The sequence below is a fragment of the Periplaneta americana genome, chromosome 9 (genome assembly GCF_040183065.1).
Source record: "Periplaneta americana isolate PAMFEO1 chromosome 9, P.americana_PAMFEO1_priV1, whole genome shotgun sequence".
Classification (NCBI taxonomy): Eukaryota; Metazoa; Arthropoda; class Insecta; order Blattodea; family Blattidae; genus Periplaneta; species Periplaneta americana.
Window position 1 is genome coordinate 67,007,334 of NC_091125.1, and position 27,641 is coordinate 67,034,974.

A 27,641-nucleotide genomic window follows, 5' to 3' on the forward strand; every position below is an offset into this window, starting at 1 on the left:
CATTCTGATGGGGGCAGATAAAAAAGTTAAATTTTTTCTTTCACCATGTTGATAATGTCAAAAGAAGTGCCTATACAAATTTTGGCCACTCGACCGCAATTACGAGGGCCGTAAAAAAATTAATTCGCCAGAGGCCGTTAACAGAAAGAAAGCACAATTTCATTGGAAAAAATTGTTGGAACAGGCATAGCAATTGTTGAGCTATTTTTCAACATATTCCACACCGGAATTGGGACATTTGTCATATCATGGAATCGACAGAGAGGTGCAGACGGCTGTCAAACGCTGCTTCCGATCCCAGACGGCTGACTTCTACGACACAAGGATACAAAAATTGATTTCATAGTGATAAATATCTCAATTCCATGAGACATATTTGACAAATAGCGCAACATTTGCTCTATCTGTTTCAATAAATTTTTCCATGCTTTTTTTTTCTGTAAACTGCCCCAGGGAAAATCACTTTCTGGAGTGCCTCCTAACTGCGGTCGAGTGGCCAAAATTTGTATAAGTACTTCTCTTGACATTATTAACATGGTGGAAGAAAAATAATTAACATTTTTATCTGTCCACATCAGAATGTTTGCTTACAAGTACTAGTTTGTTTTCCTTTTATTAGTAAATAATTATTTACTTAATTTCTACTATAATTATTTTTCTTTCTTTATTTTAGTAGCTAACTTTATAATCTGCCGTTGTGGCTTTGTTACTAGCGTACGAATTTCCCATCTAAGCGATCCAAAGTTCGATACCTGGCGCGGGCAGTGGAAGAGATTTATCTTCCGTCCATGGAGCTGGAAGTTTTTCCCTTGTCATGTGCTGTCCTGTATCGCCTCATTAGTGGTTCCTGTGCCGTATTGACGACACGACCATGGAGACCTTTAATAATAATATCTATTCCTCTAGCGTTAGTTAAAGGATATTAAGGTACGGTCACACCTCGCTACTTCTGCAACGCTGCAGTACAAAAAAACTGCGCAACTCTCGTACTGCGACGTGTGAACAACGGTGCAACCCGAAAGTAACGGCTGCCGAACCTGCTGCCCGCTACTTTTTCATGCTGCGCACAACTTAGAAGTAGCGACGTGTGAACAGGGTTCTCAGGGTTGCAGCCGCAGCACTATTGATATCGGTTTTGTTGAAACTTTTGCTGCGGTTGCGACCAGTGTTACCACCCAAATGTGCCAATGATACTTTTATTGTTTGGATATATTTTAATGTTAGCTATGATGAAAATAATTTATTTATAACAGTACTAAATGTACAACACAGTCAGAGTATATTTACTGATAATATAATTAATTTTTTTAATTTTCCGTAGCGTAGTTTCAAACAGTAGAGTTCCCAACATTGATTACGTGAATATGCTGGTGATTATCATTAAAGTATATATGCGTTTTTAATAGCTTTATAGTAACAATAATGCCAATTTCTGAATAATAGTTAGGAAATAATAGATAAGTAAGCTATCACATGAGTTTCATAATCTGAAACTCTAATGCGAACATAACTACAAAATGTATATTGAAAAGTCAACACGGAGATGTAAAGCTGCAGCTAGACTGCGGCTGCAAAAGTAGCGCCTTGTGTGTGAACGGACTCGCAACCTCCAGTTGCAACTTTTTCAGCGCTCGGGTTGCGCAGCACGAAAAGCAGCGTGCAGCGCGCTACTTTTGGCTTGCGTGTGAACACGACACGCAACTTTTGCAGCTGCAGTACAAAAGTTGCGCAGCAAAAGCAGCGACGTGTGACCGTATCGTTATATTCTCCTGCAGATACGTCAGCAAAATCGGCGGCAGATTCAGATCTACCGAATATATACATTTTACCTAAGCTCCTTGTTCATGAAGCAAATGAAGGAGAACCACAACGCAGAAAACTGGAATAGTCGCTGAAGACATTGCACGAAAGGATTTTTCCTTCTGTGTTCGCAAGAAAAGAAAATTGCTGTGACATTCCTAACTTTGTGCTGACACAGAACATGGTAAATTTGGAGAATATCTTTATAGCTACATTGCTTATTAAAAGAATGTAAATTGTATATGTGAAAATGATAATCAAACCGTGCAATATGTTCTGTCTGGCAGTCCATTATTTTTGTGTGAAAGACATGAAATATTCTTAATAATTAAATTAACCGGTTGTGAATTTGAAAATCCACTAACTGTCCTGTTGGTCTGTTCATCATTGGAGGAGCGTCGCTCGAATTGTTCATGTCACATATAAACGAAATATTTTCAAACTTGCAGGGTATATATTGATTTGACTAATCGTTGACATTCGTTATTCGAAGACTATGTATGCTTCATCTATGTTCTAATTTAAATTAAATTTCGCATGATTGTAAATATGCAACCCGAATATACCTACGACCTCTGATTGAGGTGTTGGCTGATATATGTACAGATACGGAATTAAAAAATGGGCAGAATCATGGTAACAGTCGTCCTCTATGTAGGCAACAAGCTTCGGAAGACTGTCCACAAATAGCATACATTTAGGAGCTCTTGTTTACTGCACATGCGCAATACATTGTATCTGGAACTTGGTAAAATAAGGTAGCCCAAATTTTGTTTCTGCGTCTATGTATCTATTATCAGGCAGTTCATCTCACTTGACGGTATGTGTCGGAGGAAAAACTTATTGTTTGTATACATCTCAAGTCTGATTAGCATAATATGTATCTAGTACCCTAACTCATTATCTCCTGGTCTAGTTGTCTCGTGAGTGATGCCTTATTGGTGTCACTTGTGCCCAGACCTGTCTTTGGACAGTTGGCTAAACAACAATATAGATACCTACAGGTGAAATAGTACTTCCACTTGTTGGACAATAATAATAATAATAATAATAATAATAATAATAATAATAATAATAATAATAATCATAATCATAATAATGTCAGTATCAAAAAAGTGCGGGGCAAGAACACAAATAAAGAAATAACTCAATTTTTGTTTTAATTTTATTAATTTAATTAGTCTATTCATCCTCCCTTTAATTTAGCCTAGTAGTAGATTAATTATATGTTTAGTTAATTTTAGTTTAAATACTTCCCGTTATTTCATTTAGCAATTAAGGAATTATTTGTTTACGTTTACCTCATTTGAGTTTTACCTCCCTCTGTATGGTGTAGGGAAGAATATTATCTTTCGACCAACACTAGACAGGAACACATTGCGGGACTCCCTCGTCGTGTGGTCCCTCGGATAGTACATGATAAGAGACATAATCCAGTCCCGTGGACGGAAGATAAATCTTTTCCAATGCCTAGGCCGGGAATCAAACGACGGATCGTTGGTTGGGAAGCGCATAAGTTGTCCATATAGTTAAGGCAGAGTACGTGTCTTGTCTTGTTTTTATAGTTAATTATCTTTATTTACGTAATTAGCCACTTTCCTAATTAAATGTTCCCCTCTTTAACGTAATAGTTAATTATTGCTGATCAAATTATTACTTTATTTATTTGTCTTTCTTATTTTAAGTTATTTTTTGTTTACTTAATTTTATTACTCCTTTACTTACGTGTTCTATCTTCTTAATTTAATAGTTGCTTAATTACTTTTTTCGTTCTTTTCTTTATCCGTTTTACACCCTCTTTTTATTCAAACATATTAGCCAGAGCGGTTATTTCGAGGTTATATTCTTGGATCAACACTGGATACATTCACATTTTAGGTCTTCCTGGCCGTGCGGTGAGCACGATGCATGGCCACTGCCGACACATCATAGGACACGTACGAGTACAATCAAGGTGCAAGCATTCAGTCCTGTGGAAAGAGATACAGTAAACCTGTTGTCTGTCTTATTGTAAAAATTATTGTTCTTTATTTCCTTAATGACTAGTTCAGTTGTTTATCTCTCTTTTAATTTAGCATAATTTATATTTATTTTTCTGTTTAAATATAAGTTTAATTATTTTTCCTTTCCGGCCAGACTGATACCAGTTTCGTCTACAGACATAAAGAAATTGAAGAGGTGAATTCCAAACTGGTCTGAGTCAAAATGACAGTTTATGAGAAAAATGACAAAAACTGATAAAACAAATTCGAGGCTCCTAGTGCCTGCATATGTTTCTTTTTTCAAACGGATCTAAGTTAAGACTTAGGAGAGTCTGTTAAATAAACTTACACAGTTATATATTTGGTTGAAAAAGATAATTAAAACGTGAATAAAACAGATGAAAATATAAAAAAATGACTTAGCATACTTTGGAATCCACCTCTTCAATTACGTTGAGGTTTCCAAGAGGAGGAACAAAAATGTATCAGGATTCTACAAAGTACGTCTACTTATCTTGCTTTGCATTGTCCCGGTCTGTCTACAGCTGTAGCTCTTCGAATAGAATAATAATAATAATAATAATAATAATAATAATAATACATAGACCTACAAATAAAATGAAAATATACGAATGCATTAGCACTCTTCAGTAAGTCAACACAGAGTCCAATTCTTGAAGGTAGTGGTCAATTTTTTTTAAATTTAATTAGTCTATGTTATGTATAATAAGGTTCAAAAAGAATGGGCCGTCGACAAATGTCTAAATTCGAGAATCATAATAGTGCGCATGCTCGTCTCCTTGAAGCTCCAGTTTACAAGATGACACAATTAAACCATGTAAATGTGCTGTATTTTATTCTAAAATATGTTATAAAATAAAACGAAGGGTTGATTATAGCTGCATCAGGGCCTCTGAAGAGTGAGATAGCAATAAAATTGATAAGTACTACCAAGTGTCGGCCCATTCTTTTTGAACCAATTGTAGGCCTACATGATTGCATTTCGTTAGTACTGTCAAACCAGTTACTATCATATATATATATATATATATATATATATATATATATATATATAAAATTACATTTTGGTAGCTTTTTACTTGAAATAAAATATTGAACCCTTATAGGGGTTGGCGAGATTTGAAATGCTTCTGTAATGTCAAAAATATTTTCTTTTATTTTAGAAGATGAGAATAAGTTACGAAGGAAATAAATCTGAATGTTCTACCAGCAGAAACATTATTAAACATTAGAAGAAATAGTGCGAACGTGTCCAGAAGATTTTAGAAATTCCTATCCTCGAAAAACTGACCATATTCGACCAAAAATGTGGTAAGTGGCACGAAAAACGTTTTGGAGCGAAATCATATCTAATGGCCTAGTCTATGATGATGATGATGATGATGACGACGGCAATAAAATTTATGATAATTGGTGATATCGACGGCAATCGATGATGATGACGATTCTGTTAATGATTATTATAACGCTGACGACAATTGATGATATAGACGGCGTTTGATGATGACGACGACGACGATTCTATTGGTTATTATAACGCTGACGACAATTGATGATATAGATGGCGATTGATGATGACGACGACGATTCTATTGATGATTATAACGCTAACCACAATTGATGATATAGACGGCGATTGATGATGATGATGATGATGATGACGACGATTCTATTGGTTATTATAACGCTGACGACAGTTGATGATATAGATGGCGATTGATGATGACAACGACGATTCTATTGATAATTATTATAACGCTAACCACAATTGATGATATAGACGGCGATTGATGATGATGACGACAACGACGATTCTATTGGTTATTATAACGCTGACGACAATTGATGATATAGATGGTGAGTGATGATGACGACGATTCTATTGATGATTATAACGCTAACCACAATTGATGATATAGACGGCGATTGATGATGATGATGATGATGATGACAACGACGATTCTATTGGTTATTATAACGCTGACGACAATTGATGATATAGATGGCGATTGATGATGACAACGACGATTGTATTGATGATTATTATAACGCTAACCACAATTGATGATATAGACGGCGATGGTTATTATAACGCTGACGGCAATTGATGATATAGACGGCGATTGATGATGACAACGATGATTCTATTGATGATTATTATAACACAGACCACAATTGATGATGTAGACGGCGCTTGATGATGATGACGATTTTATTGATTGTTATAACGTTGACCACAATTGATAATGGAGACAATTGGTGATGACGATTTTATTGACGATTGTTATAATTCTGACCATAGTTGATATGGACAGCGATTGATGACAAGAATGACGATTAATGACGACTATAATGCTGATGAAAACTGATGCTATCGACGACGGTTTACGATGATCATGACAACGATGATGATTGATGATGACTAGAATGACTAATATAAAATCGATTACTATAACATTTACTACAGTTGATAATATCGACGACGATGACGATGATACAATCACGATTAGTGATGACAATAATGTCGACGATAACTGATGATATCAATAGCTGACGATGATGACGATGACGATTCATGACTATAATTTCGACACTATTTACACACAGTGGTTAATGATGATAATCATGTACGTGACGATGACATTAATTACTGGTGATGAAGCTAATGACGACAGCGACGACTACGAATGTGTTTAGGTAGGTAGGTACACTAGTGGAGTAAAGGATTTAAGATAACGATATTCGAGTGTGAAGAATGGATTGCTGTTCCTGTTTGTCGCAAAGTTGTTTTTAATCTCGAAGCCTGACACACCTGTTTCTTTTTGGCAACTACAACAATGCGTTCACTTCTCGGAAACAACCGGGTATTCCCAGCATCAGACCTGTTCAGCAACTTGCAAACACGCCTAGAGTCACTTGCCGATTGTGGAGGTCACTCCTGCACGCGACACGAATGCTCTGCCAACCGTTCACGGATCAGCGACTGAATCATAGAGTTACAATAACTGTAAATTTAGATTTGTTTAGTAATATAATCGGAAGAGAACCAACGTATGTATGAATATCATTTCTAAGGAAGTGCACAAGATAGGACCACAGTTGTTTGAATAAAGCAACAATCACAATTCTTTCACCGGTTGTGGCCTCATCTGACACACATTGGTCCTCTATTTCTTGTCTTATTACTCGCGAAGCGTTAGGTGTTCGCGATGGCGCGTGCATAAACGTCAAATAACTATAATGCTACCACTCAAGTCCTTCACACAAGACAATCAAAACCCTCAAAAAAATATTTTTACAATATTGGAAATACGTTTATGTCTTTGGATTGGAATCTGGGCTGTAGATAGAATGCGATAGAGCTTCTCATTTTTTTCTTGGCCAACACTAACTTCTGCTACAACCATCCCGACATGCAGGATGGCTTAGACCAGTGTTTCTCAACCCCCGGGCCGCGAGATGTTCTCTTGGAATTTGGAATAATATTACTTTTCTAAGCATTTTTCTCGAATAAAATGTTAGGTGAAAAATTTTCGTGATTGTGTCGAAAAGCGCAGTTCCAGATCGGCTCTAAACTCTGAATTCTAAAATCTAACTAAATAACATCTGTGTAGCAAATTTCAGTGATCAAGCCAATTATATGATTGATCGGGAATTTTTCCAGATTTAGAAATCTTTGAGCATTCGGGAAAGAGAATACCGCTGTTTACGATCGGTCATAGAAATTGCCTGCAAGCCGATTACAACAATGGGCAGCGAATCCTTTGTTCTCAAAATTGAAGTAAATGACATCTGTGTTGCAGATGTATAAACAACATTTTTTCACTTCAATTGAATATTAAGGCAGTCTGTAATCGATTCTCGATACTGAATATTTATACCCAATACTGTCTCTTCGCAAGTTTGCATTGTTTCAAAACCCGAGTGTCGTGATTTTGTAAAAGACTAGTGACTTTGCTTAATTTTAGTATTAAGCAGAGGTCTGCATCGGACATTTTCACTCGAGCGCCAAGTAATGCATAGCATAATCCGATAGGTAGCGCACATGCATGATGGGTAAAATTGTCACGAGCGATAAATCCTCGAACGGTATAAGCCGAGCGTTCTTGTTACAGTGATGAACTGTAGTAACATTATAGATGTTTATCATTTCAATACTTTGCAGTGTTTAACTAACCTCTCCATAGTACAACTACAGAACTTGCTTTAACATGTAATATAAATGTTGTAGGTATTTTTTTTTTTCCCCCACATAGGAGTGATTTTGTTTTTGCCACATCTGATAGATGTTATTGGATGTAAATGTAATTATTATAAACGGAGAACACAATCACGATAATGCAAGGACTGTATCAAGTTTTCTAGTAGTAATAATAATAATAATAATAATAATATAATAATAATAATGATGATAATGATCTCTAATAATTAGTGTATCAATCTTTGCGTCTGTAACAGTTGTGCAGTATGATTATTCGTTTTATTATATTCTCTGTGACGTTATCTCTGTACTAATATTGTTATTAATCTACTGCTATATCAATAATATTTTGTTAAACGTTTCTACATTGTCGCAGTATATAGGCGGAACACTATGTATGGCCCTATCATATTATATATGTGGTAAATCAAATATTGAATAATTATTAATTAGCAATAATAATTACATATCGATGTTTTTCATACTATTTGATTTATAACTTCATGTTCCTGTTCTGGTATGTTCCATTGACTGTTCCATTAAACGTTTGTCATAAACGCAGAAAATAAAGCCTTATTTTTACCGTGTGAGCAAAACATATGTGTATCTTATCTGTCGCCTTCCATACAAGATAAGACATGTCGGTGAGATGACCTTGTACTGTGCTTCTATTTATTACGAGCGTATCACGACCGATCGTATCTCACTCGAGGGTGCGACACTCGACCGAGTTCAAGCGAGCGATTTAACTCCAATGCAGCACTCTGATATTAAGACATTTCGTACTGAATGTATTTGTGATGCAACAATGTCGTAACAGGTTTACTAGTAAACATCTTTCCAATTTTCTTCTTTTTTTTTTTTAAGTTCACACACTTAACTAAAATAAGTATTACTCGACCGAGGCGAGTGGAGCAGCGGGCGTAATGTGAACTATCGCGATGACGTATTACGAACGCAGGAGCAGTACAAGTGGCGCTCCGGGCTGCAGGACTCCACTGGCCTCGGTCGAGCAATATTAATAATTGGTATATGTGGCGAAATCTTAACATTTATATAGTACTGGTACCCTACGAAAACGATGTGATATGTTGACAAATATTTAATTATTATCAATCACTGGATTAAAGAAATTGTGTAGCATGTTGTAGTTTCAGCTGTAAAATTCGACAATAGAATGTAGCCTATTTTATTTTACTTGCAGCAGCCTGGCCTAATACTTCATTACAACCAGCAGACAAGGAAAGCTTCATGAGTCCTTCCCCAATTAAATATGTTTTTTTTTTCTAATGATAATAAATAAGATGCCATCAGAAGTGAAGTATCTGTGGTTGAAGCTTGGGAAATAGTTTTCTTTTCTATTTTGAGTGCATTTATTTTACGCATGAAGAATTCCATGGGTTTGTTGACTAAATCGGAATGTTTTCTGTTGATGTCGAAAAAATCACATTGGCTTCATAGTTTATTTTCTCATAACAAAAGCACAAATGGCACATTGAGGTCGTGGTAATTAGTATCAGGGCATTGTATGAGACGAAAATTTTAGTTCCATGTACTTACGAATGAACACAAACTTTTCCTTTTACGTACCGATAGTTTTCCCTTCCTTTTGCTTATCCTGGAGATCGCTCTATAGATCTGAGATGAATGCATCACTACAGACCCTCGTCTTATAGAAAAAGGATTTACCGGCCGACGATCTCTCAAAGGCTGAGAACGATGTCTACTAACTGTAAAAGACGAAGAATGACAAGCTGATAGAATCATGTAGTTATTCCACACATGTCACACAACTCTGTGTGGTAATCATGAAAGTCGCACATTTCTCTACCCGCACCCATAAGAATGACTATTTAGGTCTACTTCTGTCCACTCACAAGGGTTGCAACAGCCCATTAGAGCCAGGACCGACCAGCCGACTGCTGGCCTCACGTCCATATGCTTCCGCAGAGGTAAAAGATCATCCAATCAGAACGGAGGTATCGTGTGGTTAGCGCGATGATTCCCCCAGCCGTTATAGGTACTTGTCGTAATCGGATGTCGCTACCTATCGTAGCTCCCAAAATTCATCACGATGCTGGGTGACACCGAGTTCATACACTGACCGAAATTTCATGAGAAAATCTCTTCTTCCATGAGGACTCGAACAAGCGCACTCAATATTGCGAGTCCTAGGCATGATGCCTTAGACCTTAGACTACGACTCGTGGTTTTTATGCAATGTAGTAGTTTATATTTTAGTTTTTATTCATTTAATCATAAGTAGTGAAACAATAGGAATATACCATTATGGTGCATAGGCCTTATCTAAAACGACTTTCTTTAATTATGTTTCGCGTGACGATTTTTGAATGAATTTGGTTGTGCATATAAAGTCATATTTTACTACAAATTATCTTGCACATTTTAAAGACAATTCCTACTTTTGCTAATATTTGACCCTTTTACTTGTAGTAAGGCAATTGAAAAAAGAGAATAAACTTGTGGTCATAGTCCTTGATGCTTATGCAAATTTTATAGTCGTATTCTTGCTCCTTATGTTTTTCCGTTTCTGTAATTTCTAAGTACAGTAACACCCTATGACGTAGAAAGAATATTTTCACTGAATCACTGAATAAAACATTTTAAAGTACAGACGTAACCTATGTATTTCCCTAAGGGAAATGTCCTATTGCTTTTATTAGCCTACATACTGCACTAGTTGTGAGTAATGTACAGTAGTGGCAAAAAGAACCGGACCGACCCTTGTAGGTGATTTCAGAATCTTGTTCACTCCAGAGCACGATAGACTGGTAACTAAGACTTTCGTGGTTCGAATCCTGCCTGGGAAGGAAACGTTTTTTGGGTCCTTATTCAAATTTATTCCCAATACTTTTCGATTGCAGCGATATTTTACTACTTAATTAACTTATTATTCCGAGAACATGAATTTTACCAGAAATTGAAAAGTATTGGGAATAAATTTGAATAAGGAAGAAAAGAAGTTTCCTTCCTAGGCAGGATTCGAACCACGAAAGTCTTAGTTACCAGTCTATCGTGCTCTGGAGTGAATAAGGCTCTGAAATTAGCTACAAGGGTCGGTCCGGTTTTTTTTTTTTTTTTGCCACTACTGTACACCTTTGTCACTGAAAATGGTCTCTCTCCTGTAGCGCGAATTTGTCGAAGTATCGTTCAGGTTAGTTAACACGAGATTCAGACGGGGAAATACTCGTATTAAGCATTGAGGTCCGAGGATAAAATCAAGTCGTACAAGCGACGTATCTGTATGTCACGAAACGACATATTCTCTACGAAGGCCTTACGACTTAGCGATAGATCTCCTTTTTTTTTACAAAGACCGGCTTCGAATCTCTCTATGTAAAACGCACGCGTGTAAACAGCGCACATGATGATGATTCCCGAACTATTCCGAGATGGGACATAAGTCTCTGAACAGCGACCAATCTCCTTGTCAAAGGGTGTATATTAACTGATGCAGTGTTACTTTATGCAGGTGGTATTATAAATTAACAAAGGCCATGGGGGAAAAAAGTGAAGATATCAAGATTTGATTCATTGTTTTGGATTTAGTTTGCAATGGATCGTTGGCCGATTTCGCAACGCGTTTTCTGTGTGGAGAGATTTATAAGTTCAAGTTCAACATGCTTATTGAGGAGAATTCAGTGACCAGGATTGCCAGGGACCAGCTCCTTACCGCAAAACAATAAATGAGTGGGTGAGTCTGGCGAAAAGATGGAACAGCTCAAAACAAACCTCATCCCCATAAAAAAAAAACAACAGTTACATTCGCATAAAATGTCGGGAGCGAAAGGATTACAGTGCAGCGTAGCACCTAGTCGTACAGCAAGGCGACACTCCTTAGTCACCAGATTTTTTTACTTATTTATCTATCTACTTATTTATTTACGCTATATATATATATATATATATATATATATATATATTTGTTTGTTTTTTTTTGCTTGTTTGTTTATTTGTTTATGTACTTAATTGTTTCTTTATTTGTTTATTTATTTATGCATTTATTTACTTATTTATTTATGCTATTATATATATATATATATATATATATATATATATATATATATACTGTACACATAATACAGGTTGTCCCATTTATCTTGTGCACCTATTATAACTTTTTCTTTGATAGGTATTGTAATTTTTGTTTTTGAGCGTTATGTTAGAACGAGGGGCTAACATGAGTATGGAGATTTGGTGCATGTAACTACATTATGGTACAAGATACACGTGACGTCATCAATTTTTCAAATAGCACTATACCTATACTTTAATCATGTTATATTGTGCAAATCTAGTGTTTCAGGTAAGGCTCCCTGTAAAGCAGTTTTGAATAATTTCAAGGGAAAAATTGTTCCGGGGTCGGGTATCGATCCCGGGACCTCTGGTTGAACGTACCAGCGCTCTGCCAACTGAGCTACCCGGGAATTCTACCCGACACCGTCTCAACTTTTCCCTTTATATCCACACAACTCGCGTGGGCTGACGAAGTGCCAGAGACCCACATCCAGTGCACACAAACTCTGTGTGACTTGGAATTGTGGTTTTCTGTTAACGTACACGTATTCAAAACTGCTTTACAGGGAGCCTTACCTGAAAGACTAGATTTGCATAATATATTCGTCACTGTGTACGTTAACAGAAAACCACAATTCCAAGTCACACAGAGTTTGTGTGCACTCGATGTGGGTCTCTGGCACTTCGCCAGCCCACGCGAGTTGTGTGGATATAAAGGGAAAAGTTGAGACGGTGTCGGGTGGAATTCCCGGGTAGCTCAGTTGGCAGAGCGCTGGTACGTTCAACCAGAGGTCCCGGGATCGATACCCGGCCCCGGAACAAAAATGTTACATTGATTACACATATTAAGACGAGTTTAAAAATGCATCACAATGTCACCTTCCTAATCAATAACAACAACAAAACTAAACAAAAATGTACTTCCAATGCGATGATGTTATGCTTTGAGAGACATAGAAGATGTTCCAAATGGTGACCATTCACATTAATGCACATTCGAAGGCGTTCCCCGAAAGACAGTATGACTGCCCGGTATGTTACTGGCTGAATAAACACACAAGCCTGTCGAATGCGTTGCTGCATGTCGTCTGGTGTTGTCAGAATGTTCTAGTACACTCTGTTCATTACAGTTCTTCACAGGAAGAAGTCGAGTGGCGACAGGTCCGTAGAACGTGCAGGCCACTGTACGTGGATTGTAACGTCGACAGTTGTTGTGGTTTGTTTACATGTTAGACAGCAAACACACAACACGATGTGTACGGACGTCAGTCGTCTTTCGTTTTGAGTAAGTTAATGCACAAGGTGAATGATGCACCACAACAAACGACACATTCTGATGGCATTCATTTTGCACTTTGTTGTTGTTATTGATTAGGAAGGTGACAATGTGATACGTTTTTGAACTCGTCTTAATGTGTGTAATCAATATAACATGATTAAAGCATGTAGTGCTATTTGAAAAATTGATGACGTCACGTGTATCTTGTACCATAATGTAGTTAGATGCACCAAATCTCTGCACTCATGTTAGCCCCTCGTTCTAACATAACTCTCAGAAACAAAAATTCCAATACCTATAAAAACAAATAAGTTATAATAGGTGCACAAGATAAATGGGACATTCTGTATATTTGCTAGTTTGTTTCTTTACTTTCTTAATTACTTCTTTATTTACATATTTACTTATGTATTTATTTATTTATTTAGGTATATATTTATTATGTTTAACAACGCTGGGTATTCTTTTAGTAGATTAACAAACATCTGTTGTTCTTCTATGCTTCCCACTTCGTCTTAATTGTCCATTTTCTTGTTAAAATAACTAAATTTTAAGGACTACCATCAATTTTTCCTACCAAGAAGTTAACATAAATGCATGCATGGAAGGCGAAAACTAACGAATCTTAGCGGAAAAATCCGAAGTAGTGTCGATAATCGATATAATCGAATACTTTTGGTACTTTATACTAACTTCAAGTACCTACTACAGTCAAAGCGGAAGGTAATACTTCAATTTTATGCATACTACCCAATTTCTTCATGTAAGAATGTTATTTAAATTGTACATACCCTGTTTTATTTCATATCATACCACAGTTTTTACACACATGTCATAGACAATCCAACTACGAATAGAAAAGCAAGAAATGGTGGGACGATTTACTGCTATTGGTAAAGAATATGGACAACATATTTTAACCTTCTCTTAACTGATTACAATGCAATGTAATTCGTTTCATACAGCAATATACTGTATAACAACAATTCACGATAACAACTCTTTTGTTAACTGTGTAACATTATAATTTTATTATCTTTTTGCAGTGTAGAGAAAGAAATCAAGAGGTTTAGTACATGATAACACTAGCTAAGTACTATTAACACAAAAATACTCGGCATGTTAACTATTATTTATAGCAGGGCTGGGCATCTGGATGGGACCCAGACTCTAAACGGGGACGCTTAATATTCATCCGTCACTTATCAACGCTGCGCGGTGTTCGGCGGGGAAAAAAGGGGATGAAGAGAAATCATATGGCTCCCCGTGAGAGAGTAGAATCCGCTCTTGTTGCCCAGCCCTGATTTATAGATTATGTTTGATAGCTACTACTACTACTACTACTACTACTACTACTACTACTACTACTACAGGGACATCATTTTATTTTTACTAACATTTTTAATATTAACCTGTCTATACCTTTAGAGAACCGGAAACACCGCTTGCTCCCACCTCCAAGACTGGAGTTAGATGATACTGGCGTAAAACACAAATCACTCTACTAGGTATAGGAAGGAAGAAAAGTAGTTCATCCATTTACGTAAACTAGGAAATATCGCGATTTTGAGTTTGATAATTTTCATTAGGTTTTTCTTTAATCAAAGTACAGTACTGTATTAAGAATAAGTGTTTTTACTCACGAAGTGAGTTATCCATGCGAACGTATTCATTATGCAGTGTATATTATACTGTCTACAGCACATTAGCGTACAATATAGAGAAAGAAGTTAAATTGAAAAATAATCATAATATGAATATTTAAACACAATTTTGAAAATGGTGGCCGTTCATTTCGATACAGGCTTCAGTTCTTTTGTGCATATTATCGCACTATAGACTATTGCATCTAATTCCAATTGCCAGTTTCGTCCTTCCTACTAGTAACTCATGTTGAAATAATTCTGTACCTACTCTACGTACTGTAAATTCAATCTTCACTTCTGCCCGACCCGAAAATATAAAGTTACTCAGACATGCTATCTACTGTCCGTCCAAGTGGTTATGCCGCAGGATTGTAGAAAGGGAGGAAATCACGTGACAGTTAATTACTTAATGAGGCCCTTTTATTTAAGTTAAATTAAACAGCTGTATAATATTACGTAAACTTCCAATTCCTAAGAGAAATTAATGTTTTCAGAAAAGAGCTAAGACAGCCCAGCTATTACAGAGGGGCGAGCAGAAGCAGGTGGGGGAAATCGGGATGCGACGTAGGCAAACGGACAGTACCTGTGCGAAAATATGATTCAATATTGAAAGCTTTTTCGTCACTGGAAAACGCGAACATATTTCTGGAACGTACTATACTCAGTAACTCAGTACTGCTTACTATCTGCGGTCTTGGTTCTGTGTGGCGTTGGAACTTCCTTAGTAGAAGGGGTGGGAGTGAAGTACATTCAAAAACTCAGGTACAATAAAAATTGAAGTAAAAATAAAATGATGTTCCTGTACTACTACTACTACTACTACTACTACTACTACTACTACTACTACTACTACTACTACTACTACTGTCGCCACCGCCGCTACCGCCACCAACATTTTTTATTTACTTCCTTATTAAATATCTATATCTCCAAAATAAGAAATATACTTACATTTTATAAATGTTAAGATATAAACAGTGTAATAAAATAATGTACAACACAATTTCCTATTTGAAATTTGAAAACACATAATGCATTATGACATTTCTGTCGCTTTGTTCTCCAGTTCGTACATTTCATTAGGTTAGTTCACAAACACCGTGTTACGTCATTCAGCTTTCTATATCTTCTTCGCAGGTAACATATCAAGGTTCTAGTCCGCATCTGTTATAACTTATCAAAATTGTTGTATCGAACCCGTTATTTCAGGTGAGCCGTAACAGCTGGAACGCTTCTAGGAATACGACTTTCCCGTCTCTCTCGTCTACCTGTAGTTCGGCGCAACGCCACCTCCTACATGCCAAACCATGGAACACATACCAAATCCTTTTCGAAATATTTAATTCCCCACTTTTCTGTCGGAAATCTAATTCACGTCTAGTGAATTTGTAACTAACCTATATTTTGTAGTGAAATAACTTACTGCGTTATTAAATTCTCCATGATTATCCCGTAATAATTGAAGGGCTCGCGGCTCCACTTTTTGGTGAAATTAATGTTTTGCTTGTTTCATACGTTGCAGGAGCGGTGTGATTGTTAGCATTTGGTAGCAAGTTACAGTGGAATTGGAGCTCCCAATCATTGCGTTGCAAAAAATGAGACAGCTCCTGGGGTCATGTACAGAGTGAACCGTAAGTAGTGTCATTAAGTTAAGGAGGTTCTCTTATGAGACATTTCAAACAAAAATGTTTAATACAATTTAAATCATTTTTGCTTCCTTTTTGAGATAACAATTGTTTCATTTGAAAAATATCATAGCGTATTTTGGGAAAGCGTTGATTTAATTCCCAGTATGTTCAGTCGTTTTTAGGACAGCAGTGTATTATGATGAGACATTATTGGAATAATTTTAGTTTTGTCCCTTAAATGTGCAGAAATTTGATCCGAACAAATGTAACTTTTGGTTCTGCAAAGGAATTTTACAATGTTATAATTTTCATTCCCACTTTCGCTCTTAATTAATTGTACTCCTTGTTAAGAAGTTTCATCTTCACCGCGTCTTTCCCTTCACGTTCTATACATATTACAGTATTTTTGACAGCGTATCTCTATCTCCCGAGTATAAGATGCGCCCTCGGTGATGGCAAGTCTCATTCAGGAGACAGAAAATCGAAAAGATGCTAATCATTTAGTGAAAAGATATGAATATATGTTGTCTAACTTTGATACTATGCTCCTCAAATGTTTTCCTTTTTTTATTTTGCGAAAATAATTAAAAACTAAAAGCTCCGGTGGGTACTCAGTTTACTTTTAGTGGAACTTTCTACTTGTACGCACCGGGAAGGCGACAGTTGATTAATTATAATAACACGTAGGCCTACATTTGCTTACAAGTCCGCCGAGTTAACGGTGTGGTAGCTCGTTTGCCTCCAGACTAGCGCCCCGGGTTCGCTTCCCGGCGAGGTCAGAGATTTTCGTGTAAAATTTCTGTGCACTAATATGCCTGGGTTAAATCCCAAATCTCGCCGCAGTGCATAAAATGAAGAGGAGGAATATGTCACTGTTGATAATGATTCGTTCGTCGGTTGGGGACGTTAAGCCTGGCGACCCCTTGGTGCTATCGATAGGAGTAGGTTACGTGCCGGCACCGGGTTTACCCTTCTCCCTTTCTCATTTTCATTATCATCCTTACTCATTCCATACAATACACCTACACATATACTCACCTTAGTACACGACATAACTCTTCACAGATACACATAATGCACAACATGGCCCGCCGAAGTGGTGTACAACTCGAAAATGGGTCACAGTCCTGCCATCTATCTGTAATATGCGGAATCCGAATCATGAAGTGGGTAGACATTGGATACACACACATTTGTTTACAATAATGGCAGTATAAGTCAATCACAATGTGAGTGCTAGTGGTAGACAATTGAGTTACTCTCATGAAGCAATTGAATTCCGTCGTAAGTAGGTAGGGCAGGGTGCGAATTAGGATTTCTGATGAGGGGGGGGGATAAAGTCCTAGATAGAGAATACCATACATAACATTATTGTTATTCTTATTCGATACGGCTCAACGCTTGGTCGCACTGAGTTGCTTGTCTTGCATCTTGAGCATAATAATAATAATTTATTATATTCATGAGCAGGCTTAAGACAAGATGTGCAATTCCTGAGTTATTGATTGTTGTCAGCTTGCCGGTGATGATAATACATCAATATTATTTTCTTTGCTTGCTTACTTACTTACTTACTTACTTGCTTTTAAGGAACCCAGAGGTTCATTGCCGCCCTCACATAAGCCCGCTATTGGTCCCTATCCTGAGTTAGAGTAATCCAGTCTCTATCATCATATCCCACCTCTAGTTTTTCGCCTCTCCTGTAAAAAAAGAAAGAGTGGAGTTGTCCAACTTTGATACTTTGCTTACTTTATAATTTTGTATAATCATATTAACTTTTAATAGAAAAAGGAGCATTTTCTGCGGACCTCTGGAGAAAGAACTAAGAAAGAGACTAGTGAACTGCGTTGTGTGGAGTGTAGCATTGTATGGGGCAGAAACATGGACATTACGACGAAGTGAAGAGAAACGACTAGAAGCATTTGAAATGTGGATATGGAGAAGAATGGAACATATGAATTGGATAGGCAGCATAAGGAACGAAGCTGTGTTGGAAAGAGTGAGTGAAGAAAGATACTGAAACTGATCAGAAAGAGGACATGGAATTGGCTGGGTCACTGGTTGAGAAGAAACTACCTTCTGAAGGATGCACTGGAAGGAATTATGAACGGGAGAAGAGTTCGGGCAGAACAAGATATCAGACGATAGACGATAGACGATATTAAGATATATGGATCATACGCGGAGACAGAGAGGAAGGCAGAAAATAGAAGAGACTGGAAAATACTGGGTTTGCAGTGAAAGACCTTCCCTTGGGCAGAACACTATGAATGAATCATATTAAAACAATTATATTTTCGGAGGGGGATAGAAGTTATCCCTGGCAGGGATGTTAACATGAATTTATGAGAGGGGGATAACTTTCTAACAGGGGGGAAATCTCCCCCATCCCCCCCCCGTTAATTCGCACTCTGGGTAGGGCAACATAAACACAAGAATCAATAATTCAGATGTCGAGAGATTTCTATTTTGTAATTGTACCTGCTAATCCTTCCCCAGCTCCTGACAATGTTCGTATAATAGACTTGAAACATCACTGCCAACAGATGCAATTAAATGGTGGGAACTTGTAATTGTTTTGGACATAATACTCACGACGTTAGGCTAGCTGAGAAGAGAGAGAGACGGAGAGAGGTGTGGAACCGGTTATGATTTTAGACGCGGAATATTATGAGATTTATTTTTCGAGCCATTAAGTTCTGTCATACTACAATCACAAATAATAGTGATAATAAAAACGTCAATGCTGAAACAATAAGACGATTAGTGTTTTGTCCTTCGGCTGTTATGTAATTCGAATTATGGCAGAGTAAAATACTGTAATGATTATCGAGTATAAGGTAGGAAATTTCCAAGCCAGGTGAGGAAGACTTTAGTGTTTTCTTTGTTGTGGTCTAATTACAGTTCCTCCAAACTGCCGGAGGGCTAATCCTTGTTTATCGTCGCAGCACGCATCTAAATTTCCGGTTCTCGGGCAGGAATCCAGTCGTACTGGAAGAGTGGCGGATTGCAGCAGGTAGCCGGCCAGTTGAGGCGTATTAAGTGCTTCCCTGTACGCTTACAAAATGATCTTTCACCTTCTTGAGTCCTCGATTCCAGCCCTATCAACTTGATAATCAGTAGTTGTGTGACTGAAGACTAAAATGAAGGTATTAATAATTATGTTTGGCCTAATTGTAGCTCCGTCAACTTACGGCTTCCGGCCAACGGGACCTGAATACACTCCCCGACTGTCATTGTGAGATTTGTGGCGCGAAAGCGGTTGTGGAGCAGGTTTTCTCCGAGAAGACTTGTTTCCTTTAATCTTTGATTGCACCGTTCCTGAAAATATTACGGTTTCGACTGAGTGAGCGAAGAACCACAGTATAGAGAACATACAGTAAAGACACCTAAGCCAAACAAATTCTGAGTGCGCATGTCACGAAACCGAGTGTATTGTCTGGAACCTCCACCAGATGGATCTCCATCTACGACAGGGCTGGCATAATTTAATATTAACGGAAAACATTCATTACTCATCTTTTAATAATTTTAAAGACATGAGGCAAAGGAATGGCAGTATAACCATAATAATAATTACTTCCGTGTGCAATCATCATGAAAATATTCACTAATTGACGCTAACGTTCAAGTCACTGTTTGAGGCTTATGTTGGTAAAATTGATCCAAGTACAATATAGTGCATCATGGCGTCCGTTGCGGTGAAATGCGAACATGAACGTCAACAATGGATATAAGTATTTTGACTTCCTAGCGACATAATATTAATGATAGATAATATACATACAAGATTATTCGTATTACTGACCAATAAAATAAATAAATAAATATTTTACTAATATTTTGATAGTAGTTTGATACTAGCGACATAGTTGGATTCATTGAGAATTAGACCTTACTGAGCTTGAATTTAGTACCAACAACATCAAAGGTGCCGACAAGAGTTGTCCCTACTGATTCTTTTTATACTGTGGAAGAACCTTCAATTCTTTGACCCTCGTGCAGTGTTGCCAGGTTTTTTCAGACGAAAATCTCTACAGATGTTTAAAAAATCCCTACCTTGGTCAAATCAAATCTCAATGGTTCCATTTGGTTTCCACGCATTAACTAGACCTAATTGAGATTGTGATAAATTAAAAAAAAATCTATTAACATAATTGCAATTGAAGGGCCCACGGAAATAACATGCTAAGTCACTTTTCTTACATTTTATAAGAGAGCATTTCTTAACTTTAATATAGTGGTAAGACATCATTAGTTTACATCTCATTTAGTTTAAGTTACCGTGTCACAACGCAAGTTTTTTGCCATTCTAATTTACTACAAAGATAGTTCACTTTATGAGCTAGCAGATAGGACCAAAAAACAAAAATAAACAACGTGGACCCTTCATTGAGTTTCTTCGTCATCTGCGATCTCTTCTTCACCCAATATAAGTCCAATAATTTCGTTGTTTCTTTTGCCTCTCATTAAACAATTTAAGCATTTCTTGTGTTACAGGATAGACATAGCACACCCTTTTCATGTTGCGCATGTCTAGTTTTATACGTGGACAAGTGCCGAAACAGTGTTTAAATAATTTATTTATTGATTTAATATCGGACACCGTAGAAAATATGTATTTCATAAAAGCATTAGAATGCGGCAGAGATAGACAAATTTTGGCAGTTTTCGATATATTTTGAAACATGAGTTGAGGGTTGAAATTTTGGCATCCTTAATTTGTTTCCAAAATTCCAGAATTGGCAACTTTAAGTAGGCCTATACCGTTTTTTTTTTCGGCGAGAAAAAATTGGCAAAAGTGCCCAATCATTCTGTAACATTTAAAAATGTGTTAATTAGGAGCTCAAGTGAAATATTAGGATCTTTGCTTCGTTCCAAGAGCGAATAATAAAATTACCCATGGGTACTAGGCACACAATAAAAATCCCTACATTTTTGCAATTATTTTTTAAAAATCTCTATATCCCTCTTCGTGTGAAAAATCCCTACGCCGAGGAATAAATCACTACACATGGCAACACTGCGCCTCCTGTTTAATATAGTATATTGTATAGATCCTCACCGAGATATATTTTATCTAATCGTATCAGTTGGCGTTCTGATTATTTTCACAAATTTCACACTCGCTCTCAGCAATGTCCTGTTCTAACATTTCCTTCACACAATGGCTCCTTTAATGAGAAACTATCAATTTAGTTACAATCTAATTATAAATATACAAGGCGGATATACTATCCACTTAATTATAATTTTTGTCTTGTAAAAATAATATTAATAATTACACTATTTATTTAACCTTTGCTGAAGACTTAGTTGTTATATTCTTTCGGGAAGAGGAGTTACACAATTCAATATTTATATCGTCATTATCATCATCATATTCTTCACGGCTTAGGAATAATGCACTTGTTCCGGTTTCAGAGTTAACAGAAGACATCTAATTGGGCGTCCTATTATCGTCTTTCCATTGCTTTGTAGGCTTAATAGATAAGCTGAAATGGTAGACGATGTGGTTCCTTTCTTTCTACATGTTATTTCCATCTATTTGTATATTGTTGTATAATGTCATTCAAACCATTTAGTTTCAATTAATTTATTTCATTGCTGTATTTATGATCCATACCTGTATCCTACTATTGATCGAAGAAATCTCATTTCAGCAGCGTCTAGTGGCGAAGCTAAGGTTTAAATACTGAGTAGGTTGAAAAAATCTGCTTATTTTATATAACAGGTCCAGGCGTCGATTCTTCTTGGTTGCAAAAAGTGTCAATTACTCTTTCCTTGAAACTCTAATAGCAAGTTGTTTAACCACTTTCTTTTCAATGGCGAATGTACTAAGAGAACTTAATCTTTCATTCTTCATTGAATTACAAAGATAATTTTTTACTCTTTTGAGTGTACTCATACTCCTTTCTGAGGAAGCTGTAGTAATGGTGAATGTCAAGATCAACTTGATAAACTGTGTTACCTCTTTATAAACGGTTTGAAAACCATTGCTAATTATTATGAATTTCAGGGACGTCTGCTTGGGGTAAATGCTTTTCTTCATCTGCAGAAATATTCTTTAATTCATTTTGAATTTTCTAATCGTTCTTTGTTGAAAAATGGATATGTGGACAGAAACTTATTTAATTTCATCACAGGAAAATTTAGTTTATATCCCAGAAACCTATTTTGATCTGGCAATTCAATAAATTTTACCTTTTTAACATCACCAAAACGCGTTTCCATCTGTACAGTCAGTATGTTCAAGATTTCGTAGGTTAAGAGTTAAACAACAAGAAGTCTTGTTCACTTACATTTATTTCACTGAAAATCCTTTTAAAGTTTTCAACACATGACCTTACAGTATTTTCTGATCTCATATTCTTTATCATAACGATTAGGTCGTTGTTTGTTTAATAATAAGAAAAAAAAACTGTAAGCGTCTTACGAGTAGTAAAAACAGTAATTTACTTGTAATTGAAACGATAAAATGCATAATTAGAAGCATTTAACTGTAAACTCCACAAACGCCTCCAAAAACATTCTCCATCACAGATCTAGTTACGTGCACGTGGATCGTTGTGTGCTTAACTTTAAGTCGGATCTCTAACATTGCGTGTAAACTAGTCGTAAATTCGAAACCCACCTTGGGAACGGTTGTTGCCTTTTTCGACACGATATCTAGTGTTATTATAGGCATTATACGAGCAAGCGTGCAGCTGTATCGGAGAAATACTGAACTAAACGCCATACGTAATTCTATTAATCACAGAGTAACGTAGTATTAGAGCTGCCAACCTGAAAGGAATGGAATGAAGGAGATGAGTATTCGGTAGGGGATAGCCTTTTCAATAGTAATAATAATAATAATAATAATAATAATAATAATAATAATAATAATAATAATAATCTACAAAAACGAAAGTTTCAAGTAGGATGGAAGGACGCAAGATTATTCAACACCACTAGGCCTACACCTATACAAACATGGAGGTTGTAATAAAATCTTGCATGGAATTTTGTAAAATGTTTTTGTCTACACTTACTGTAAGTTGTTATTCATGCCCTGTAAGTATAAGCGTAAAGTAGTTATTATGAAAAATCACTATTTTATAGACTCTTCATCATCCTCTTATCGTGTCCTCCTTTTGGAAAGTCGATTTCAAATATGCCTCCATTCGTCTCTGTCTTCTTCCAAGCTTTCTTCCTGTTTCCATTGTCCATGTTTCGTGTATCATCCAAAGAATTAATCCTCCTCGGTTCTTATAATATTTTTCGTGCTCGTCAACGGCTGAAGACCTGAGTTCAAATCCTAGAATGCTAATTTTTGGAGGATGTTGCTGTGGATACTCCAAGTTATGAGGCTGTGTTAAGTGTGCAGATTGAAGTATAATTTTTAATTTGAAATCTTAAAAGTAATGACAGTGTATGTAAGTAATTGTTTATTAATTAGGGTAAACTGGGGTCAATTGGACAGTCGGGCATGTTGGAATGTCCAACATGCCCGACTGTCCAACAGACCCTAGTTTACCCTATATGTTTTTTTTTCTTTTAAATATATTGGAAGTAAGAAATTTCCTGAAGATTAGCGGGGAGCGGGAGTACATAGACATTGTCCTTTACAGGAAAAGTCACACGGAGTTAAATCCGGTGATCGTGGTGGCCACTTCATTAACTCGTTATCTTCTTGTCCAGTGCGTCCGATTCATATCTATGTTAAACAATACAATCAAATCTAATTTGGGCATTTTTTTTTTTAATTTTAGGAACAAAAACTTCGCAAAGAAAATCTGACATATGAAGGACGGCGCGGTCTCAAAAAGTTTGAGAATTCCTGGGACAACTTCCAAGACGTCCGCCATTTTTCTACAAAGTGACACTTTCGTTTTAGTAGATAATAATAATAATAATAATAATAATTATTATTATTATTATTATTATTATTATTATTGTTATTGTACATCTTGTCGTGTACTAGGCCTGTACTGGCCTGTTATGACTTCAAGCCACGCCGGCCTGGGTGGCGCAAACGGTAGAGACATGGCATGTATCTATCGCTTGGTCCGAAGTGTTGTGGGTTCAAGTCCCTTCTCGGGCATGTGTGTTGTGTTTGTATTAGATTAAGTAAAAAGAAAGATAACTTTGGAAAACAACCTCTGGCCGGTAAAAAAAAAACGCTGTTAAAAAAATAAGAAAGCCACCGTTTGTTAGTTAGGTGTTCTCAACGACCGCTTTCCCTAGGGCTGATAATTCAAAATATGGCGTGAAATTCATAGTACGTGATTTTTTCATCTGTATCTGTATTCATCTATCAGGCCTATTCATTTGGAGATCTTCGGCAGCATATTTTGCAACTTGCGACGTATTAGAACATCCAGGAGTTCCTTAAACATGATCAGACTTAAATTGTGTAAAATTTATTACATGTATTATTTGTTTTCTATACAGTAGGCTCTATATCAATTATTATTGATACTTTTAATCTAATATATTATTATATATCAACTAGAAGAGCAGATAAGCCTATTTATAAGGTTTGGACAAATGCACATGTATTATTATCGACGATGTAAAATCTATGACTGGCAGTAAAAATTAATTGGTTGGTCTATGAAAATATGGAAGTTTTTTATTCACTGCGTTATACATCGGGATGTATTATGTGGAAAATCACTAAAACATAGGGATGCGATTAAAAACGTGCTAAAACTTACTAACACAATTCTTGGAGGAAAAGGTCACTCAACCATTGATATTTTCAGACACTGCTGGAATGGTTGGAATCTACGTATGGTGTTTCATTATTTGAGAAACCTGGTATCAAAGACGGACATAGCATGTGTCATTTTTACCGAAATGTAGTTAAGGATCGGTTGTTATAGTATTTTTTCGCGCTCTTTCCAAATCCGCTATATTCTCCGTTTATTTCAGAAGCTGTCATTTACATGTTTTTATGAACGATAAAGTTTGTTCTTACTTTCATAATCGAACACCACCATACATAATTTGTTTCAAATTCGGACTTGACCATCTTAGCCGATCAGATTGCTGAAAATCGCTTAAAACTATCATGGCGATCAGTTAATGTTTACATATTGACAATTTTGACGAGTTTGAACATTTTAATGACTACGTCCTCTTTTATTTCGAAGTTTTATTGAAATATAAGCATTTTGGGGCGCAATAAGTTGGAGAGTACTCCTGAACCAACTAGAAGGGCTCTGGTTCATGCAAGCTTTTGCTGAATTATTGCTTCAAAATAAGCATACTACGGTTTAAATTCGAACCAAGATAACGTTTCACATTTCCGACACTTTTTTTTTTTGTTTCGTGTTCAGTTGTAAGCTAAGTTTGCTCAGTTGCAAAGCGGACTAATTGGTATCAGACTCGTTCGCTCAGTTTACTTTTCAATTATAGGGAGTTAACGGTATGTTGCGAGTGGTAATTGGCTGCCATATTTCAACGAAGATGTTTAACAGGTAACAAGAAAATGATTAACAGAGGACAGTTCAAACTGTCACTTCGCTGCACATTCGTCTTTAATTAATTTAGAACTTATGTCACACTAGCAAGAAAATGTTTCATTCCAACTCAAATACACATACTGAAATGAAATTGTCGAAAGAGTTTTCTAGTAAAAAGTAGGCTACACACTTCGCTTACGTTTTACAGTGGGGACTTCAGAATATTTCTGTCGTAATTTTGGAAGATACCGTATCTTTAATGCGATATTTTTTGTGCGTCCGCACCGTTTCATACAATGTGTTCAGTTACGTATTTAAAAGGGGACCGCACATTGAAAAGTACATAATACAGTATAACTATGTGCGAATTTTGTTTATAGTAGTATAATATTCCTACTTCATATATAGGCCTGTAAGTCATAATTAGTAACCAAGTAACAATCAATATTGTTGACAAATGTATTGAAACTGAGAAGCGTCATTCCCATGATTCCAACATATTAAGCTGAGGCCATACAGAGCTCTATGCTATGTACGCTATGTATGCTTTGTACTCTTAGTTCGCTATGTCCGGTGGCCATAATGAAACCTATGCTTTTAATGAAACTCTTCACTCTTCAGTCTACGGATTGCAGCTAGCACACAAGTACGATATTTTCTGCTTCGTTAAACATGGATCATGTAATAGCTTCTGTGATAGTCAATCGCGCTGTAGTTTTTATGATTGATAGGTCAATATCTACGGAAAGAGTAGAAAAAGATTCGAAATCAAAGTCTTTTTGAAAAGCGAGAAAAAAATTACCAACTTTGAAGTGATATGTTCAAAATAGACATTTACACCTTCAAAAGTTGGTCAGCGGCAAACTCTTATTTTTCACTTTAGATTGAGGATCAAAGCGAAAGAAATGTTGCGGAAGAGTGGAAATTACTTTTAAAATTAAAAATGTCCACTGGTTTCCGATTTAAAGCGAGCTAAACGAGTGTTTTCGCTTGGCGGAGGACTCACGACTCAACCCTCTGTCTGTTGAACGAGGATCGCGTTAATTTTAAATCTCTTTACAAAATATTTCATCGCCCAAGGTTTTTGAGTTTATTGCGAGTTTTGAAATTTAATTAATATTTCTTTTACATAAATAACATCTATGCTGATTAATTTGTTTGTCTGTTAAGGAAGAAGGAAAGGTTTATTCCTATAGATTTTTTTCATGCTGATTTCAAATTTCTCTACCAATTTTTCGAACGTCCAGAGTTTTTGAGTTATTGCATTAAGTTTTAAAAATATGATTTAAATATTATAACAAAATATAATAATACTCTTGGCCGATGCATTCCTTTCATGCTTTTGGAATCCGATAACCAAAGTTTTATAGTGCATATAAATTTATATTTCGGAGGTTAGTGCGTAATTTAAGAGCATGTGCATAGGTGCAGTTAAGACAACTTTTCTGCAGCTCTATTTTAAGTTTTTCTGTCTTCATATTGCTATCGATTTACCATACTGGTAATATTTTCAATTTCCTTTCGATCTTTTACACCACACCCACACAATACCTGTTCCCAGGGTGAGACTCAAACCCGCAGCCCTTTGAGGGAA

General features: G+C 36.4%; 1 long non-coding RNA gene across 1 annotated transcript in view; it reads right to left on the bottom strand.

Moving 5' to 3' along the window:
• Positions 1-2,215: 2,215 nt before the first annotated feature.
• The window catches only part of LOC138705660 (uncharacterized), a 40,592-nt gene continuing 15,166 nt past the window's right edge, over positions 2,216-27,641 (bottom strand). Inside the window, exons 4-5 of the long non-coding RNA XR_011333716.1 lie at positions 17,634-17,733; positions 2,216-3,770 (exon numbers count right to left, since the gene is read on the bottom strand). This is a non-coding gene — a long non-coding RNA (uncharacterized lncRNA). The remainder of the gene's footprint in view (positions 3,771-17,633; positions 17,734-27,641) is intronic.